This window comes from Cnephaeus nilssonii (genome assembly GCF_951640355.1).
Source record: "Cnephaeus nilssonii genome assembly, chromosome: 19".
In the NCBI taxonomy this organism is placed as follows: Eukaryota; Metazoa; Chordata; class Mammalia; order Chiroptera; family Vespertilionidae; genus Cnephaeus; species Cnephaeus nilssonii.
Genome location: NC_137090.1, coordinates 42,443,150 through 42,455,943, shown reverse-complemented (window position 1 = coordinate 42,455,943; position 12,794 = coordinate 42,443,150).

The window sequence follows — 12,794 nt, the reverse complement described above, 5'->3', positions numbered from 1 at the left end:
GTGGAGCCAAGCCTCCTGCTCGCTCCGTGGTCAGCAGCCATTTTTGTTTGGATTTGTTTACCTTCTATAATTGAAACTTTGTAGCCTTAAGTGGAGGCTTAGGCCGGCCAGGGCAGGGGAAAGCTTGGCTTCTACTGTCACCTTGGAAACCCAAGCCTCCCTCCTACTTTCTCCGTGGCTGTAGCCATCTTAGTTGGGTTAATTTGCATACTCGCTCTGATTGGCTGGTGGGCGTGGCTTGTGGGTGTAGCGGAGTTAGGGTCAATTTGCATATTACTCTTTTATTAGGTAGGATATATATTTTATTAATTTCAGAGAGGAAGGGAGAGAGATAGAAACATCAATGATGAGAGTCATTGATTGGCGCATGCGCCCTACTGGGGGGGATCAAGCCCGCAACCCGGGCATGTGCCCTTGGCTGGAATCGAACCTGGGACCCTTTAGTCTGCAAGCCGATGCTCTATCCACCGAGCCAAACCTGGTAGGGCAGGTTCTGTTATTTTTAAAAAAAGTTTTGTGGAAGAAGACAAGGCTTACAAGGTTCTGTTTTCATGCAGCTAACACGGTGCACTGTGCCGAGGCCTTATCTGTATTGTGTCCTTTCATCCTCACAATAGTACAAGAAACTGCCACTTATATGTGGAATCCAAAGAACAAAATAAATGAACAAACAAAACAGAAACAGACTCATAAATACAGAGAACAGACTGATGGTTGACAGAAGGGATGGGGGTCAAGTTGGGGAGGGGGGCTGAGTATAAACGGTGAAGGGATTAAGAAGCACAAATTGGTTGTTACAAAATAGTCACAGGGGTGTAAAGAACAGCATATATAGTCAACAATATTGTCATAACTATGTATGGTGTCAGGTGAGTACTGGAAATATCCAGGGGACACTTTGTAAACTATATGATTGTCTAACCCACTATACTGTGCACCTGATACTAAAACAGAATACTATTGAATGTAAGCTGTAATTAAAAAATAAAAGTTAAATAAAGAAATAAATATTCTTAGTCTCAAAAAAGAGAGGAGAGAGAAAGTTAAGCAACAGGGTCAAGGGCACACAGCAGCAAATTAAAGAATGAAGACTTGACTCTTGCAGAGCCATGTGAATCCAGAGCACGAACCTTCATCTAAGAACATGAAAATAAAGACCTAAATGTACTATCTAACATTTGAAAGGTGATAACTCACAGGTTTAAATTTGTATTTTCTTTATCAGCATTTTTCAAGAAATATTTCTTATATCCACTAGGCTCCAGGAAATACTCTAGCTGCTGGCCAGATTTGCTGGTGAATGATTCTTGGAACTTACATTCTACTGATGAGAAAAGACAATAAACTCACAGATGAATAGGAAAATAAAAACAAAAGACATCATATATGGGCTCTGTCAGGCACTGAGGAGGATAAGGAGGGAGTCTAGGCATATCTCAGGATATGGGCTCGGTTCCAGACCAACCCAATGAAGAGAATATTGCAATAAAGCAAGCCACTCAGAGTTTTTTGTTTTCTGGTACATATAAAAGTTATGTTTACACTGTTCTATAGTCTATTAAGTGTGTAATAGCATTTTGTCTCATAAGTGTGCATACCTTAATTAAAGATAGTTTATTGCTAACTATCATCTGAGCCTGTTGGAAAATGGCTCCCACAGACTTGCCCCATGAAGGTCTATCACAAACCTTCCATTTGCAAAAGATGCAATGTCTGTGGAGCACACTAAAGTGGAGCGCAGTAAAACAAGATATGCCTGTTTTTTGTCTGCCTGCTCCACCTTCTCTCCTGGGTTGTGAGCTCTCAAAGTGTAGAAATACGCATTTTCAATATGCCCTGATTGGTCTTATACAACTGTTTGCACATAGTAGGATCACTGAATCAGTAACATACTATTTAGAGAGGAAAGTATGATCTCTTGAAAACTTTTTATTTGAATGTAAATCATGCCCTTCAGGGAATTATAGTCCTTTGTAGCTTTAGTTTATTCTACTTGTACAGTATTTGAAGGTGAAATACAGAAGGATTTTCTTCTTCATTCAATAGGGTGCAAGAGCCCACATCTTACTGTAGTCAGGAAGATCAGAAACCCCGGAGAGCTCAAGTTCCCCTGATTTAAAAAAATGCACAATTTAATTTAACTTGGTGAAGACGATTAGGTTTTACAAGTCTGACCTTTTGGCTTGTTTTTAAAAATTATCCCACAGCTAAGCCACAGTGCATCATTTGTTAAATAACTGATGGCCTGCAATAAGTGGCACCTTCAAAGGGAATAACCATATTGCAAAGGGCTTATTGTACCTAGTTCCTGTGAAAGTCACCAGAGGCTGACACATATAGTTGCTCATCACTGAAAGAGTGGGCCTCAAAAATACCATTTCCTTCTTTTATTTGACAAATATTTTTGAGTCCTGACTGTGACAGGCACTAGAGCTACAATGATGAGCAAAACTGGACGATGCCCTTGACCTCATGGAATTTACTGAATAATGATACTTTTTCCATATAGTTTTCTGAATTCCACAACATACCTTCTGAATCAGAAGCCATAGGGCAGTGATTCTCAAACTTTAGTGCATATCAAAATCAGAGATTGCTGTCCCCTCCACCCCCATAGTTTCTGATTCAGTAGGTTTGGGGTAGGGTTCAACAATTTGCATTTGTTGCAAGTTCCTAGGCTATGATGATGATGTTGGTCTGGAAATCATATTTTGACAACCACTGACATAAGACATAGAACCCAAGCATTTGCTGGTGATTCTGATATCTGTCCAAGGTTGAGAGTCACTGGAGTACAATTTGACCATCACTGTGTTGGTTGCATTGATCAGGGAATTTCAAAATAAGTGCAAGTCCAGTCTCTGTATCCAAGAAACCTACAATTGAAATGCTTTGCTGAGTGTTATTATTATATGAACACAAAGGCTCCAGAAATGTGAGGTATGATTGGGCTGGAATAGGTGGAGAAATCTTCTGGGTCCTAAAAAATGAACAGTATTCAGATAGGTAGGAGGAAATTGGGAAATTATTCAGAGAAGATTAACCTAAAGTCCATTTCTTTAAAAAGACACGGGTGACAAACCTCAGTACTATAGCAGTAACTGTGACTTTTCACCAAAGAAAATTCTGGGTATTTCCATATCAGATCTCAAGGTCTTATATGAAATGCAAATGTATTTGCTTCTGTTATTGACACAATTTTAAAAATATTTTAATATCTGTATTTCACTTTGAAATCTTACACGTTTCATTGTATGTAATTAAAAAAACATTATTCTGAGAAGTGCATAAGAACTAGCAAGGCACAGTGGCTGTGAAGTGGATTATGCAAAGATAACAGTAAGCAGTATATAGGGCTGGGTATAAAAGTAAATTAAGTTTGGATTGGTTGGGTGGGGCCTTAAAAACCGAAGAGCGAATCTATAAATTTTGATGGATTGGTTGTCTAAACTTTAATTGTTGGCCTCAGTTCTGACTAAACAGCTACTTCAAGGCTTCTTTTTAGTGTGAACAAAAATCACATGGCAAGCTTATGAAAAACATAGATTCCTGAGCCACACATGCAGAGATTCTAATTCAGTAAATGTCAGTGGGACCCCCAAATCTGCATTTTTCATAAGCTCTTTGGTGACACCAACACAACCTGTCCACACAGACTTCACTTTGATTACCAATGATGTGCTTAATGAAACATACAGAAAAGTACATTGTGTTAATGCTTTCCTGCATTTATTATTATGGTGCAAGTGCAAAATGGGAAAGAAAAAAGTTCCATGACTAAGTAAGTGCAGTATGTGAAAAACTTAGAACAATAAAGTCAGACATGCTAATACCCTGCATCATGTCAAAGTGCATGGCCACTCCTCAGGAGGACATGGCATACCATGTGTCCTAAGCTTATGTGACCAAAAATTCTTTGCCATCAGTTATACTGAATTAATGGTCCCAAGGACATAGTTTGAGCAAAGCTTGTCTATAGTACCTTTGAAGGAACCCTCCCAGGAGGCAAATACCAGAGACTGTTAAAAGCAGGCTTTCAAAGAAGACTCTTTAGTTTGAACCCTTTTCTCACAGGTCCTGAATAGCTCAAACAACATCACAAGACTCAATTGAAGATAGTTTCTAGAGGTTCAGTTTCCTTATTTCACCTAAGTTACTGATTTTCCTGAATGTCAACTTAGAATTATTTTTTTCTAGTAAGACCATAGGGGAGAGAATTGATCTCAATACTCAGCTACCCTATGATGAGTTTAAAAGAAAAGCACTCAAGAAAAATGGGTATCTCTCTCATTCCTGCTTTTCTCCTAATTGAATGGAGCATTTTTTTCTAAGCATATACATGTGTGCTAGGCACACCTACACACCCACCACATCCACATGTATGTACAAACACAAGCATCTAATCTTCAATCCATCATTTCTTCATATAACTTTTACTTTGAGAGCTGTTTAAGATTGGCCAGCTAACATTTTCCCATAAGGATATGATATATCATGGGGATTTCAATGGAAATTTTTGGTTTTATTGCTCAAAGGAGGATACAGGCTTGAGCCTCCCACAGGGCGACAAAACAGAGCCTATGCCTGTGTTCATTGACAGTGTATAAAAGGAACAAAGAATGAGAAATCCACTCAAACTTCTGTCAGGTTTTTCAGATAGATGAGCAGAACAACTGGGTCTCCATAACCTTTGGCTGCATTCTTTTTGAGGTATGATTTTCAAGTCATGCCAGGTCCGAGCTTCTGCATAGGACTAGGACTTTGGATGACATTACCATCCTTTCCTTCGAATAAAAAAAACACCTCCTTCCTCGAATTCTAAAAATACTCCTCAGCCTTGGAGTGCTGCCTTGTTTTCATTAACGCTGTTCACTGGACCATTTGTTTGAAGAAGCTAGTCACATTTGGCCCTCCTTGAAATGTCCAGCTCGCAGAAATAGCAAAAATATTTCACTTTTTCAACCATGAGAATCCCTATCCCACCTCCAAATCACAAATCCTCTTTTCCTTTTGATATTTTTTTTGGGGGGTGGTGTGGGAAGAAGATGACCTTGGTAGGACAGAATAAAAATTAATTTGACTGAATTTTTATTCTTGCATTAAGGGTAAAGAAAACAGAATTGTGTTAATTGAACATTTATATTCCTAAAAATTGACTCTACCAATCTCATCACAGTCAAGTAAAATAAAAATTTCTCAGACAAATGTTGCATAGATTTTATTTTAAAACATGTGTAAGATTATTTTAATGTGCAGTAGTATAGCATTCTAAATTCATGGCAGTGTTGTTTTGGTTAATAACCCCATATTTAAAAGACTAAATATTCATTTTATTCAAGTCAAACTCTTGTGTCTAGCATTCCAGGCCCTTTGCTGTCACATGCCGTGAGTGGGCTTGGGAGGATGGTGTAGGAGCTGGGGGAAGTCATGGCTGTGTCCATCTTCAAAAAGCATTAATAGGAGAAAGGATCATGGTCAAGGAAGATGGCAAAGGGTTAGGTTACCCGACAGTGTGATCAAATGTAGTCAAGGGAGGAAGAGGTCGAGGGTGGAAGGAGTCCAATAATGGAGAATATGGTGAGTGGATATGGGAGATGGAAAACTAGAGTGCTGAAAAACAAGGAAACTGGGAAGCCAACTGTCTGGGGACAAAGGCAGGAGTGCTCTAGTGGGCCTCATTTGCAGTTTAGGGCAGGACATTTCCTTCTTAATGAATTAGTCATAGAAAAAGCTTCTGACATATCTGGTCTCAACCTGTCCCCCTAGACTTCTCCCTTACACTTATGTTAGACTCCTGGCAGACTAGAAAAGCTCCCTCTTCCTCAACAGAATTCAAACATTTCCTCTTCCCACTTTTGTTCTTTCTGTTTCCATTCTTGCACCTAGAACTTCTTTCTTCCTGGATCTCCACCTGTCAGATCCTACCTATTTCTTCATGGACCATCTAAATGTTGTTTCCATGAAACCTTCCCTGATTCCTCAACCATATGCCATCTCTCCATTAAAGAAAGTTGCATGTGATGTTACAGTCAGTGTGCTAATTTTGAGGCAATTGAGGGAACAGGGTAGCAGGTTAAAAGCGACAGCTATTCCATCCCATTTTCTCTGGGCCTCTTGACTTAAAATGTTGTGCATTCTAGAATAACGTTTGGTATATTTATATTGGTTTATTATTTTACCTTCCCCACAACAGTTGAAGATGTTTGGTTAAGGTTAGCAGTTTACTAACTTACAGGCTAATAGTCAACCTAAAGGAGTTAGAGCTATTCTATAATGAACACAGTCAGAGTTCCACATATTAGTCATTAAAGTGATGGAGAGTGGAGTAGAAAATCTTCATGTGTGTTCCACTCTGAATCAGCAAGTTACTTCACACCCCTATGAATCGTGGTTTCTTCACATATGAGATGAGGAGAGTTTATCTGCCCTATTCATACACCAGAGTTTTGAAAGAAAAAGTGAGATAATTCCCATATGCTATTTATAGGCTATAAAATGCTATGTAAATAGTGGAATTATAAAAATAATGTTAATTTATTCTTTAATCATTCAACTAATATATATTGATGCCTACTGTTTAATAAGCAGGAGGATAACAGAGACCATATATAGTAGATCCTTGAATATCATCGTTTCGTTCAACGTTGTTTTGTTATAATATTGATAGGATGCTATAGGAACTTAATTCTTATTTATGTCAATTAGCTTGTGGTATAACATCGTTTCACTTAATGTCACTTACTGTACATACTGAGTATATGTAATTGCATAATCAAATTAACCTGATACAAGTTGGTAATTGAATGTTGAGATGTGCAGAAGTAACTGCATGCTTCTCTGCATCCACCATTAAGAAATAATTTCCATTCTCTTATTGTTCTTATTCCAAATTTCTAGAATATCTATAGATCTACATTACGTTCATAGCTATAAAAACAAATGATTTAGTGTTAAGGTAGTTTTGCTTCTCTAAAATGTCTCCTCAAAGGGTCACCAAACTCCCTTATCTACAAATAGATTATGTGCTCTGTGCTGGCAGAACCTTTGGATGTTAGGCACCGAGTATGGTCCATCTTTCTCTCTCCTAAGTGCTTCGTAGATGCTTTACATGCGACAAGCCTTCAGATTCTTGTACTTTAGTGCAGTACGGTTCCAGCAACTTACTTACCATTCTGTCTGAGTGCTCACAGGTACAAGCTTTCCCCACCCACATCTATTTCAAATTAGGGCTAAACAATGGATTCTTTGAAAGCTCAATCTGCAACTACAAAAAACAAGCCATGCAATATATGACAAAACCAAATTATAAATGGCTTTTGAAAAATCCTCCTCATCTCTCTCTCAATGACTAAATTTCGAGCACTGCCATAGGCCCCTTGCTAGCCTTTCTCTTTTTTCTTTGTAAAGCAAATGCTCAGGAAATTCTATGACTGGACATTTGGAAGTGTAGATTTCTATTGGTGGGACTTCTATGTGTGGGTTGCTGGTGCAAAGGTACCAAGCTTGGGCCAGAAAATAAATAATTCTAAGAAAACAACATTAGCAGCCACAACTTTCCACATGCAGGTTGATGGACCTGGCTCCTAGTCCATGGAACACAGAAGTGGCCACTGGAAGCTCACATCCCTACTCCTTGAGGGCTTACTCTTCTCTTTAATTTTGTGGTTGGCCCTCTTTCCATTCCATCTGTTTTTTTCTTTCATTTTTAGAGGATCCTCGTTGGACAAATCACTTTTTATTTTTAAAGCAGTACTACATGCACCAGGAACAAAATTGAAAAGGCACAGAAGAGTACAGTGTGAAACATCAGTCTCCCTTCAGCCTGTTACCAAACATTTGCTTCCCCTGACTCTCAGGGGGCCCGTTAACCATTTTCTTGAGCACCCTTTGTTTTTCATTTCCACCACCAACTCCCTAGACCGGGCTCTCATTTCTTCATGCCTCTCTTAATGTAACAGTTCACACCAGTTTTTCTCATTCCAAGCCAAACTACCTTTTCTCTATCAGGTACAGCAACTAAGAAAAATGCTTGGGTAAGACCTGATCTGGAGCTTGATATGCATAAGACATGTAAATGGTACAAGAGGTAGGAGGGAGTCCAAGGTGGCAGCTTCCTTAAGTGGGGAGCTTACCTGAGATCCTGGCATACAGTGGCTCTCTGTAAATGTTTCTTGGGTAATTGGGATGAGCAATGGAACAAGCACGCCATGTTACAGGAATCAGGGAGGAAAGGACTTCACTGCAGCAGAGAATTCAGAATAAGAACTGACAAAGGACAGGGCTAGTATCACAATGTTAGTATCTATTGGATTCGTCATGGATGTTCTCAGAGTCTAAGCATTCTATTATTTATTCCTGAAAACCCTTTATGAGATATCACTCATTATCCATTTTAACAGAGTCTTGGGAAGTTTAGTAAATTTCCAAGGACACTCAGAGGATGTGCAGTCAAAAGTCAAATCCAGGATCCAAGCTCAGTGGTCAGGGACAAGAATAAAGATAGAATAAAGAAACCTGGAGCATTTGGAATTTGCAAACTAGGATTTTGGGGACACTTCCTTTATGTCACATCATTCTAGGTATTGATGAGGACCTAATGTGTGCATAAAATATGTCTCCTTTCCTGTAAGAACTTGTAGGCTGTATGTTTTTAAATCTGATGTGACATTGTTTTGAAGGTGACCTGAGCTACTCCATTAGTGCTCTCGTGGTGTTTCAGTTACATTATAACCTCCTGAAGACAGGGTCAGTGGTTAATATTCCCTCTAAACCTCCTTGTACTGCACAGACAAGTCGTGTACCATTTACATGTCTTATGCTTATGCATGTCTTCTGCATATCAGTATTTATTCTTGAATTTCCTCTGTTCCTGAGTTGTCACCAAAGCTAAATGTGACAGATATCCCAAGGGGCAAGCAATGGAAAGAAGAAAGCCCCTGACTCATTAGCGCAGTGGTCAAAATATTGATGGAATCAAGAAAAATGCTGGAACTGAGTGTATATCTTCACCTTGTTTGCAGAGTGGAAAAGCAAATTATCCTGAGCATTTCCATAACATCAGCAAATTCTCCCCTAACACTTGCCAGTCACGAGTCATGAGCCAAAAGGCAAAGGGAACAATCAAGATGGTGTAGTTCTCAAACACTAGGAAGGCAGCTTTGCATTTTCTTCTTCACATTAAAAAATAATATATTAGACAGCTTCTGCCTTGGTATCCATTGAAGGAATTTAAAAACTGAGAAAGAAGAATATATAACCATGACATGACTTAAAATTAAAGGGCATTTTATAAAGAATATAAACAATGAATATTTTTTTAAAGTATAAAGCAAGTGCCCAAGGGCAGGAGGAAGGGAACAAGAGTTTAGTTCGGGCACTAAAATGGCTGCATTTTCAGTGAAACAGCATAGGGAAATAGAACCACAGCTCTCCTTAAAGCAGAGCTGCCTAGCCAGTGTGTCTTGGCATCAAGAAGGTTACAGATGTTCCATGAAATGTTCATGCCTTCTATCTTTGGGTGGCTGGGTGGGTAGGGGATGCCAGAGCCTCTAGAGATGGTCTCCAGCTGTGAGAAGCTCAACAGGGGTTCCTAGAAGGTGGCCTGGGCCGAGTTAGAGTTTGACAGTGTATCCTATATCCCTAAAGGAGACAAGCAAAAACAGTGGCCTTGACCATGTGCTAAGTGGAGCCAAGGAGAGCAATTACTTCAGCAGCCAGCTGGGAGTGTGATGCTGGCAGCTGTAGGCAAGAGACCCCTGGGTTGCTGGGAGGGTTGGTATTTCAGGATGCCTGAAACAGGGCACGCCGCCAGAGTGCCACCAGCCAGCGTGGGGAGTCTAGAGGGCCAAGTCGTTTGTCCTGGTGGAGACAGCTCAGGGTGGGAGCTCCAGACCTTGGACTTTGAATGGATCACGCACCTCTGTGTATTTGTGGCTGATGTCCCCTTCTAGTGGGGACCGACCCAGCAGTGGGGTGACTCTAACACAGATTAAAGCTTGACCATCTTTTGAAATAGTTGATATAAAAAAGGGTTCAAGTAGATTTAAAGTTTATTTTCATTATCCTAGAAATTTTGACATTATATTTGCTAAAGAAGGAAAAAGAGGGCAGGTGCATTTTAAAAATGTAAATTCAACAGTTGTGAAGAACATGGTTTTATATTTTTATTGCCTTCTTGTGCAAAATTTTCCCACAATGGTAGTTACCAAGAATGCAAATACTGTATGTGATCATCTTTTAAATTTTTGATCAGAAAATGTGTGCCATTATTTTAAGAACAAAACCAGGTATAAATAAGTTTTGTCCTTTCAATCTAGTTGAAATTTCTCCTTGAAAGTTTAAAAATTATGTTATTTGGAAGCTTTAGACACATTCAGTATTTAATATTTTCCTTCATGTTGATTATATTTATTATATTTATATTGAATAAAGAAAAGTTCTCAACAAGCCCTTTATAGATATAGCCAAATCACTTCCATGTTACTCTAGCATACCACTCTAATATATCTAATGAAAAATGTTGGGGAGTACTCCCTAAACACACTTTTTCCTACTAGAAATTAGTAAGCCTTTCTTATTGTAGGCAAGTCAAACAAATGGGTGGGCAGGAAACTGCACTGTTTAGAGAACCAGCTGGGATAAAGCAAAACAGTGAGAAAGTAAGGATATTCCCCAAAACCACAACAATATTGGGACAAAGAGGACTTTCTCTTCCCACTGTTGAAGGCTCGTTGCTTAGTTCTTCAAGGACAAATCAACAGGTAAAAATTAACCCTCACAAAACTAAAATAAGTATTTGTATTTTGTGTCTATCATTTAATATGTTGGCTGTGAAGGTGAGCCCACATGGCATGCCCAACAGGGCCAGAAAGAATTTGTGAGAGAAGCCAGGTATCCTGGCTGCCCAGTCAGTGTCTTCATCCACCAGCCTGAACCTCCCATCCAAATCATCTTCTCAAATTATCCATAGGAGATTTATTCACATACTCAATAAGAAAAATATTTCTAATTATATCCAGCCATTCTTAATATGAATGAGAATTATGCGGAGATGCAAGATTGCCAAGAGGTTTTTGCCAAAGGACTTCTTTTGACTTAAGAACAGGCAGCTGCATTGTTTTCATAGCTATGCATATAAAAGAGTTCTTGGAAAGAGGCTGACTCCGCCTGCTTTAAAAAGCTCCAAGGTAAGTGGGACCAGGACAGGACTTTCAAGAGGGACACTGGTCACTCTGCCCGTGTCGCTGCAGCTGCCAGTTCTGGTACTGCTCCTTCTGCTCCTGCACATTTCCCAGCCAGGGCTTTGGTTGCCTTCTGTGTACAGTAGCAACTAAAGCCACGAATGGGATTTCGTTTGGTTTTGGTTTTGGTGAACTAAGTCAAGTGCTTTTCTCTTTTCTTTTACAGAACTGTCTCACTTCCAGGCTACATCTTCTCTTTGGCTAACAAGGTAAGATTTAGACTAAGCAGTCCCTGGAGGAGAAGGCAAGAGCCTGAGGGATGGATCGGTATCTCTTAGCAACCTTTGGAAAGTGGTGCCTCAGTAAACACCTCGCAACTCTCCAGGAAAGGAGAGGGGCCGGAAGGACTAGCCTTTCAGAGCTGTGCACACCCCCTCCCTGAGCACTCCGGCGTTGGTGGGTGACACATTAGCAAGAGGATAGTTGCCATTAGAATATTATTTTGTTTCTCCATGTTTCTGTTTGGAAAAAAGTCTGCACTGAGATTCCTTTGCTAAAAATCTCAAATTTGATAAACATGTATCCTGCTTTTAGAATTCCTTTAGTAAACATGATATGTAACAAATAAGAAAGGAAGTACCTAAGAAAATGCTTCCTTTAAACTTCTCTAAAATCTTTTTTAAATGTTACCTTACTCCAGTGACTTTCAACTGGTGTGCTGCAAAATTTTTTTTTAAATATGTAATACCTGACTATTTAGTCAGGGGCCTGACCTCGTTTCTCTTAGATTGTCAAAGAAATGACAACAGCCAACACAACAATAGTTGTCTGATGTGAATAAATGAAAATTATACCTATTTTTTTGTCAGATCTGCAAAAAATATAATTTTTGGTGTGCCTCAGAATTCTAGGAATTAGTTTTACATGTGCCAGGAGATGAAAAAGGCTGGAAATCGCTGCCTTGCCCGGTGCTGAGTGTTGTCTGAAATGAAAGCACCACGACATTGTTGCCTATACAGTAGAGGCATTAACCTGCCCTTCCGCTACAGACTGCAGTTCTAGAAAGAGAGCTGGGGGAGAGCTGGTTAAAAGGAGCTTCAAGTAATGTGATCGTGTAATGGCTACAGGAGCATCCTTTGCCAAATCTTTTGTTCTGCCGATACCACTGGCAACCTGCAGATCACACAGAATGGAGCAGCCGAGCCTGCACTTTTCAGGAGGGAATTTGAGAAAGCAAAGGGAGCCCTTCAAGGGAGAAGAATGAGGATAACGTTTGCTATGACTTTTAGCCTCAATTAGTTTACCTGGGTTAAATGATTAAGTGGATATTATATACACAGAATTATACTAGAGAAATTCTACTGAGCACTCAATTAAAAAAAAAAAAAGGTAAACAGGATTACAATCCCCCAAATCCACTGAAGGTGAGCACTTCTGTATGAACACCCAAAGGAGGAAATCAAGTTCTCCATCATCTGGCAAGATGACACTTTCTATCTACATGGGAGCCTGAACTGACTCAATTGCTTCCTCAGTCAGCATTCTAACTTTTTAAAAAAAATTCTGTATTGATTAAGGTATTACATACGTCATTTTAACTTTTTAAAAAATATC